Source organism: Salvelinus fontinalis, unplaced genomic scaffold (genome assembly GCF_029448725.1).
Source record: "Salvelinus fontinalis isolate EN_2023a unplaced genomic scaffold, ASM2944872v1 scaffold_0310, whole genome shotgun sequence".
Taxonomy (NCBI): domain Eukaryota; kingdom Metazoa; phylum Chordata; class Actinopteri; order Salmoniformes; family Salmonidae; genus Salvelinus; species Salvelinus fontinalis.
The window spans coordinates 172,501-181,487 of NW_026600519.1; the positions used below are offsets into that span (position 1 = coordinate 172,501).

The 8,987-nt window shown below is 54.7% G+C and overlaps 1 protein-coding gene across 1 annotated transcript in view; it reads left to right on the forward strand.

The window, feature by feature from the left end:
• LOC129845457 (E3 ubiquitin-protein ligase RNF216-like) overlaps window positions 1-3,612 on the forward strand; it is a 107,907-nt gene extending 104,295 nt beyond the window's left edge. The window contains exon 17 of the mRNA XM_055913397.1: window positions 1-3,612. This exon is cut by the window's left edge and continues 1,054 nt beyond it. The gene's annotated coding sequence lies outside the window, so the exon portion shown is untranslated.
• Window positions 3,613-8,987: the final 5,375 nt, after the last annotated feature.

The following is an 8,987-nucleotide window of genomic DNA, read 5'->3' on the forward strand; positions in this document are numbered from 1 at the left end:
ACTACAGACCCCTATAACCCCCCCTCCTCCTCTACTACAGACCCCTATAACCCCCCTCCTCTACTACAGACCCCTATAACCCCCCCTCCTCTACTACAGACCCATATAACCTCTCCTCCTCTACTACAGACCCCTATAACCCCCCTCCTCCTCTACTACAGACCCCTATAACCCCTCCTCCTCTACTACAGACCCCTATAACCCCCCTCCTCTACTACAGACCCCTATAACCCTCCTCCCCTACTACAGACCCCTATAACCTCTCTCCTCTACTACAGACCCCTATAACCCCCTCTCCTCTACTACAGACCCCTATAACCCCTCCTCCTCTACTACAGACCCCTATAACCCCCTCTCCTCTACTACAGACCCCTATAACCCCTCCTCCTCTACTACAGACCCCTATAACCCTCCTCCTCTACTACAGACCCCTATAACCCCTCCTCCTCTACTACAGACCCCTATAACCCCCTCTCCTCTACTACAGACCCCTATAACCCCTCCTCCTCTACTACAGACCCCTATAACCCCTCCTCCTCTACTACAGACCCCTATAACCCCCCCTCCTCCTCTACTACAGACCCATATAACCCCTCCTCCTCTACTACAGACCCCTATAACCCCTCCTCCTCCTCTACTACAGACCCCTATAACCCCTCCTCCTCTACTACAGACCCCTATAACCCCTCCTCCTCTACTACAGACCCCTATAACCCCTCCTCCTCCTCTACTACAGACCCCTATAACCCCTCCTCCTCCTCTACTACAGACCCCTATAACCCCCTCTCCTCTACTACAGACCCCTATAACCCCCCCTCCTCCTCTACTACAGACCCCTATAACCCCTCCTCCTCTACTACAGACCCCTATAACCCCCTCTCCTCTACTACAGACCCCTATAACCCCCCCTCCTCCTCTACTACAGACCCCTATAACCCCTCCTCCTCTACTACAGACCCCTATAACCCCCCTCCTCTACTACAGACCCCTATAACCCCTCCTCCTCTACTACAGACCCCTATAACCCCCTCTCCTCTACTACAGACCCCTATAACCCCCCTCCTCTACTACAGGCCCCTATAACCCCTCCTCCTCCTCTACTACAGACCCCTATAACCCCTCCTCCTCCTCTACTACAGACCCCTATAACCCCCCCTCCTCCTCTACTACAGACCCCTATAACCCCCCTCCTCCTCTACTACAGACCCCTATAACCCCCCCTCCTCCTCTACTACAGACCCCTATAACCCCTCCTCCTCCTCTACTACAGACCCCTATAACCCCCCCTCCTCCTCTACTACAGACCCCTATAACCCCTCCTCCTCTACTACAGACCCCTATAACCCCCCCTCCTCCTCTACTACAGACCCCTATAACCCCCCCTCCTCCTCTACTACAGACCCCTATAACCCCTCCTCCTCTACTACAGACCCCTATAACCCCTCCTCCTCCTCTACTACAGACCCCTATAACCCCTCCTCCTCTACTACAGACCCCTATAACCCCCCCTCCTCTACTACAGACCCCTATAACCCCTCCTCCTCCTCTACTACAGACCCCTATAACCCTCCTCCTCTACTACAGACCCCTATAACCCTTCCTCCTCTACTACAGACCCCTATAACCCCTCCTCCTCTACTCCAGACCCCTATAACCCCCCTCCTCTACTACAGACCCCTATAACCCCTCCTCCTCTACTACAGGCCCCTATAACCCCTCCTCCTCTACTACAGACCCCTATAACCCTTCCTCCTCTACTACAGACCCCTATAACCCCTCCTCCTCTACTCCAGACCCCTATAACCCCCCTCCTCTACTACAGACCCCTATAACCCCTCCTCCTCTACTACAGACCCCTATAACCCCCTCTCCTCTACTACAGACCCCTATAACCCCTCCTCCTCCTCTACTACAGACCCCTATAACCCCTCCTCCTCTACTACAGACCCCTATAACCCCTCCTCCTCCTCTACTACAGACCCCTATAACCCCTCCTCCTCTACTACAGACCCCTATAACCCCTCCTCCTCTACTACAGACCCCTATAACCCCTCCTCCTCTACTACAGACCCCTATAACCCCCCCTCCTCTACTACAGACCCCTATAACCCCTCCTCCTCTACTACAGACCCCTATAACCCCTCCTCCTCTACTACAGACCCCTATTATAACCCCTCCTCCTCTACTCCAGACCCCTATTATAACCCCTCCTCCTCTACTACAGACCCCTATAACCCCCCCTCCTCTACTACAGACCCCTATAACCCTCCTCCTCTACTACAGACCCCTATAACCCCTCCTCCTCTACTACAGACCCCTATAACCCCCCCTCCTCTACTACAGACCCCTATAACCCCCCCTCCTCTACTACAGACCCCTATAACCCCCCTCCTCTACTACAGACCCCTATAACCCCCCCTCCTCTACTACAGACCCCTATAACCCCCCCTCCTCTACTACAGACCCCTATAACCCCCCCTCCTCTACTACAGACCCCTATAACCCCCCCTCCTCTAGTACAGACCCCTATAACCCCCCTCCTCTACTACAGACCCCTATAACCCTCCTCCTCTACTACAGACCCCTATAACCCCTCCTCCTCTACTACAGACCCCTATAACCCCCCCTCCTCTACTACAGACCCCTATAACCCCTCCTCCTCTACTACAGACCCCTATAACCCCCCCTCCTCCTCTACTCCAGACCCCTATAACCCCCCTCCTCTACTACAGACCCCTATAACCCCTCCTCCTCTACTACAGACCCCTATAACCCCCCCTCCTCTACTACAGACCCCTATAACCCCTCCTCCTCCTCTACTACAGACCCCTATAACCCCCTCCTCTACTACAGACCCCTATAACCCCTCCTCCTCTACTACAGACCCCTATAACCCCTCCTCCTCTACTACAGACCCCTATAACCCCTCCTCCTCCTCTACTACAGACCCCTATAACCCCTCCTCCTCTACTACAGACCCCTATAACCCCTCCTCCTCTACTACAGACCCCTATAACCCCTCCTCCTCCTCTACTACAGACCCCTATAACCCCTCCTCCTCTACTACAGACCCCTATAACCCCTCCTCCTCTACTACAGACCCCTATAACCCCCCCCTCCTCTACTCCAGACCCCTATAACCCCTCCTCCTCTACTCCAGACCCCTATTATAACCCCCCCTCCTCCTCTACTCCAGACCCCTATAACCCCTCCTCCTCTACTACAGACCCCTATAACCCCTCCTCCTCTACTCCAGACCCCTATAACCCCCCTCCTCTACTACAGACCCCTATAACCCCCCTCCTCCTCTACTACAGACCCCTATAACCCCCCCTCCTCTACTACAGACCCCTATAACCCCCCCTCCTCCTCTACTACAGACCCCTATAACCCCCCTCCTCTACTACAGACCCCTATAACCCCCCCTCCTCTACTACAGACCCCTATAACCCCCCCTCCTCTACTACAGACCCCTATAACCCCTCCTCCTCCTCTACTACAGACCCCTATAACCCCCCCTCCTCTAGTACAGACCCCTATAACCCCTCCTCCTCTACTACAGACCCCTATTATAACCCCCCCTCCTCTACTACAGACCCCTATAACCCCCCTCCTCTACTACAGACCCCTATAACCCCCCCTCCTCTAGTACAGACCCCTATAACCCCTCCTCCTCTACTACAGACCCCTATTATAACCCCCCCTCCTCTACTACAGACCCCTATAACCCCCCCTCCTCTAGTACAGACCCCTATAACCCCTCCTCCTCTACTACAGACCCCTATTATAACCCCCCCTCCTCTACTACAGACCCCTATTATAACCCCCCCTCCTCTACTACAGACCCCTATAACCCCCCCTCCTCTAGTACAGACCCCTATAACCCCTCCTCCTCTACTACAGACCCCTATTATAACCCCCCCTCCTCTACTACAGACCCCTATAACCCCCCTCCTCTACTACAGACCCCTATTATAACCCCCCCTCCTCTACTACAGACCCCTATAACCCCTCCTCCTCTACTACAGACCCCTATTATAACCCCCCCTCCTCTACTCCAGACCCCTATAACCCCCCCTCCTCTTCCAGACTGGTACCAGTTGACAGACTGCTGTCTAGTACCAGGTGAGGACCAGGTGACTCCAGACCCCTATAACCCCTCCTCCTCTACTACAGACCCCTATAACCCCTCCTCCTCTACTCCAGACCCCTATAACCCCTCCTCCTCCTCTACTACAGACCCCTATTATAACCCCTCCTCCTCTACTACAGACCCCTATTATAACCCCTCCTCCTCTACTACAGACCCCTATAACCCCTCCTCCTCCTCTACTACAGACCCCTATAACCCCCCCTCCTCTACTACAGACCCCTATAACCCCTCCTCCTCTACTACAGACCCCTATAACCCCTCCTCCTCTACTACAGACCCCTATAACCCCTCCTCCTCCTCTACTACAGACCCCTATAACCCCCCCTCCTCCTCTACTCCAGACCCCTATAACCCCCCTCCTCTACTACAGACCCCTATAACCCCTCCTCCTCTACTACAGACCCCTATAACCCCCCCTCCTCTACTACAGACCCCTATAACCCCCCCTCCTCTACTACAGACCCCTATAACCCCCCCTCCTCTACTACAGACCCCTATAACCCCCCTCCTCTACTACAGACCCCTATAACCCTCCTCCTCTACTACAGACCCCTATAACCCCTCCTCCTCTACTACAGACCCCTATAACCCCCCCTCCTCTACTACAGACCCCTATAACCCCTCCTCCTCTACTACAGACCCCTATAACCCCCCCTCCTCCTCTACTCCAGACCCCTATAACCCCCCTCCTCTACTACAGACCCCTATAACCCCTCCTCCTCTACTACAGACCCCTATAACCCCCCCTCCTCTACTACAGACCCCTATAACCCCTCCTCCTCCTCTACTACAGACCCCTATAACCCCCTCCTCTACTACAGACCCCTATAACCCCTCCTCCTCTACTACAGACCCCTATAACCCCCCTCCTCTACTACAGACCCCTATAACCCCTCCTCCTCCTCTACTACAGACCCCTATAACCCCTCCTCCTCTACTACAGACCCCTATAACCCCTCCTCCTCTACTACAGACCCCTATAACCCCTCCTCCTCCTCTACTACAGACCCCTATAACCCCTCCTCCTCTACTACAGACCCCTATAACCCCTCCTCCTCTACTACAGACCCCTATAACCCCTCCTCCTCCTCTACTCCAGACCCCTATAACCCCTCCTCCTCTACTACAGACCCCTATAACCCCTCCTCCTCTACTACAGACCCCTATAACCCCTCCTCCTCCTTTACTCCAGACCCCTATAACCCCTCCTCCTCTACTACAGACCCCTATAACCCCTCCTCCTCTACTACAGACCCCTATAACCCCTCCTCCTCCTCTACTACAGACCCCTATAACCCCTCCTCCTCTACTACAGACCCCTATAACCCCTCCTCCTCTACTACAGACCCCTATAACCCCCCCCTCCTCTACTCCAGACCCCTATAACCCCTCCTCCTCTACTCCAGACCCCTATTATAACCCCCCCTCCTCCTCTACTCCAGACCCCTATAACCCCTCCTCCTCTACTACAGACCCCTATAACCCCTCCTCCTCTACTCCAGACCCCTATAACCCCCCTCCTCTACTACAGACCCCTATAACCCCCCTCCTCCTCTACTACAGACCCCTATAACCCCCCCTCCTCTACTACAGACCCCTATAACCCCCCCTCCTCCTCTACTACAGACCCCTATAACCCCCCTCCTCTACTACAGACCCCTATAACCCCCCCTCCTCTACTACAGACCCCTATAACCCCCCCTCCTCTACTACAGACCCCTATAACCCCTCCTCCTCCTCTACTACAGACCCCTATAACCCCCCCTCCTCTAGTACAGACCCCTATAACCCCTCCTCCTCTACTACAGACCCCTATTATAACCCCCCCTCCTCTACTACAGACCCCTATAACCCCCCTCCTCTACTACAGACCCCTATAACCCCCCCTCCTCTAGTACAGACCCCTATAACCCCTCCTCCTCTACTACAGACCCCTATTATAACCCCCCCTCCTCTACTACAGACCCCTATAACCCCCCCTCCTCTAGTACAGACCCCTATAACCCCTCCTCCTCTACTACAGACCCCTATTATAACCCCCCCTCCTCTACTACAGACCCCTATTATAACCCCCCCTCCTCTACTACAGACCCCTATAACCCCCCCTCCTCTAGTACAGACCCCTATAACCCCTCCTCCTCTACTACAGACCCCTATTATAACCCCCCCTCCTCTACTACAGACCCCTATAACCCCCCTCCTCTACTACAGACCCCTATTATAACCCCCCCTCCTCTACTACAGACCCCTATAACCCCTCCTCCTCTACTACAGACCCCTATTATAACCCCCCCTCCTCTACTCCAGACCCCTATAACCCCCCCTCCTCTTCCAGACTGGTACCAGTTGACAGACTGCTGTCTAGTACCAGGTGAGGACCAGGTGACTCCAGACCCCTATAACCCCTCCTCCTCTACTACAGACCCCTATAACCCCTCCTCCTCTACTCCAGACCCCTATAACCCCTCCTCCTCCTCTACTACAGACCCCTATTATAACCCCTCCTCCTCTACTACAGACCCCTATTATAACCCCTCCTCCTCTACTACAGACCCCTATAACCCCTCCTCCTCCTCTACTACAGACCCCTATAACCCCCCCTCCTCTACTACAGACCCCTATAACCCCTCCTCCTCTACTACAGACCCCTATAACCCCTCCTCCTCTACTACAGACCCCTATAACCCCTCCTCCTCCTCTACTACAGACCCCTATAACCCCTCCTCCTCTACTACAGACCCCTATAACCCCTCCTCCTCCTCTACTACAGACCCCTATAACCCCTCCTCTACTACAGACCCCTATAACCCCTCCTCCTCTACTACAGACCCCTATAACCCCTCCTCCTCTACTACAGACCCCTATAACCCCTCCTCCTCCTCTACTACAGACCCCTATAACCCCCCCTCCTCCTCTACTACAGACCCCTATAACCCCTCCTCCTCCTCTACTACAGACCCCTATAACCCCTCCTCCTCTACTACAGACCCCTATAACCCCCCCTCCTCCTCTACTACAGACCCCTATAACCCCTCCTCCTCTACTACAGACCCCTATAACCCCCCCTCCTCTACTCCAGACCCCTATAACCCCTCCTCCTCTACTCCAGACCCCTATAACCCCCCCTCCTCTACTACAGACCCCTATAACCCCTCCTCCTCCTCTACTCCAGACCCCTATAACCCCTCCTCCTCTACTACAGACCCCTATAACCCCTCCTCCTCTACTCCAGACCCCTATAACCCCCCCTCCTCTACCACAGACCCCTATAACCCCCCCTCCTCTACCACAGACCCCTTCTCCTCTTCCAGACTGGTACCAGTTGACAGACTGCTGTCTAGTACCAGGTGAGGACCAGGTGACTCCAGACCCCTATAACCCCCCCTCCTCTACTCCAGACCCCTATAACCCCCCCTCCTCTTCCAGACTGGTACCAGTTGACAGACTGCTGTCTAGTACCAGGTGAGGACCAGGTGACTCCAGACCCCTATAACCCCTCCTCCTCTACTCCAGACCCCTATAACCCCTCCTCTACCACAGACCCCTATAACCCCTCCTCCTCTACTACAGACCCCTATAACCCCCCTCCTCTACCACAGACCCCTATAACCCCTCCTCCTCTACTACAGACCCCTATAACCCCCCTCCTCTACTACAGACCCCTATAACCCCCCTCCTCCTCTACTACAGACCCCTATAACCCCTCCTCCTCTACTACAGACCCCTATAACCCCTCCTCCTCTACTACAGACCCCTATAACCCCCCTCCTCTACCACAGACCCCTATAACCCCTCCTCTACTACAGACCCCTATAACCCCTCCTCCTCTACTACAGACCCCTATAACCCCCCTCCTCTACTACAGACCCCTATAACCCCTCCTCCTCTACTACAGACCCCTATAACCCCCCTCCTCCTCTACTCCAGACCCCTATAACCCCCCTCCTCCTCTACTCCAGACCCCTATAACCCCTCCTCTACTACAGACCCCTATAACCCCTCCTCCTCTACTACAGACCCCTATAACCCCCCTCCTCTACTACAGACCCCTATAACCCCTCCTCCTCTACTACAGACCCCTATAACCCCCCTCCTCCTCTACCACAGACCCCTATAACCCCTCCTCCTCTACTCCAGACCCCTATAACCCCCCCTCCTCCTCTACTACAGACCCCTATAACCCCTCCTCCTCTACTACAGACCCCTATAACCCCCCTCCTCTACTCCAGACCCCTATAACCCCTCCTCCTCCTCTACTACAGACCCCTATAACCCCCCTCCTCTACCACAGACCCCTTCTCCTCTTCCAGACTGGTACCAGTTGACAGACTGCTGTCTAGTACCAGGTGAGGACCAGGTGACTCCAGACCCCTATAACCCCTCCTCCTCTACTACAGACCCCTATAACCCCTCCTCCTCTACTACAGACCCCTATAACCCCCCCTCCTCTACTACAGACCCCTATTATAACCCCTCCTCCTCTACTACAGACCCCTATAACCCCTCCTCCTCTACTACAGACCCCTATTATAACCCCTCCTCCTCTACTCCAGACCCCTATTATAACCCCTCCTCCTCTACTCCAGACCCCTATTATAACCCCTCCTCCTCTACTACAGACCCCTATAACCCCTCCTCCTCTACTACAGACCCCTATAACCCCTCCTCCTCTACTACAGACCCCTATAACCCCCCTCCTCTACTACAGACCCCTATAACCCCTCCTCCTCTACTCCAGACCCCTATTATAACCCCCCCTCCTCCTCTACTCCAGACCCCTATAACCCCCCCTCCTCTACTACAGACCCCTATAACCCCTCCTCCTCTACTACAG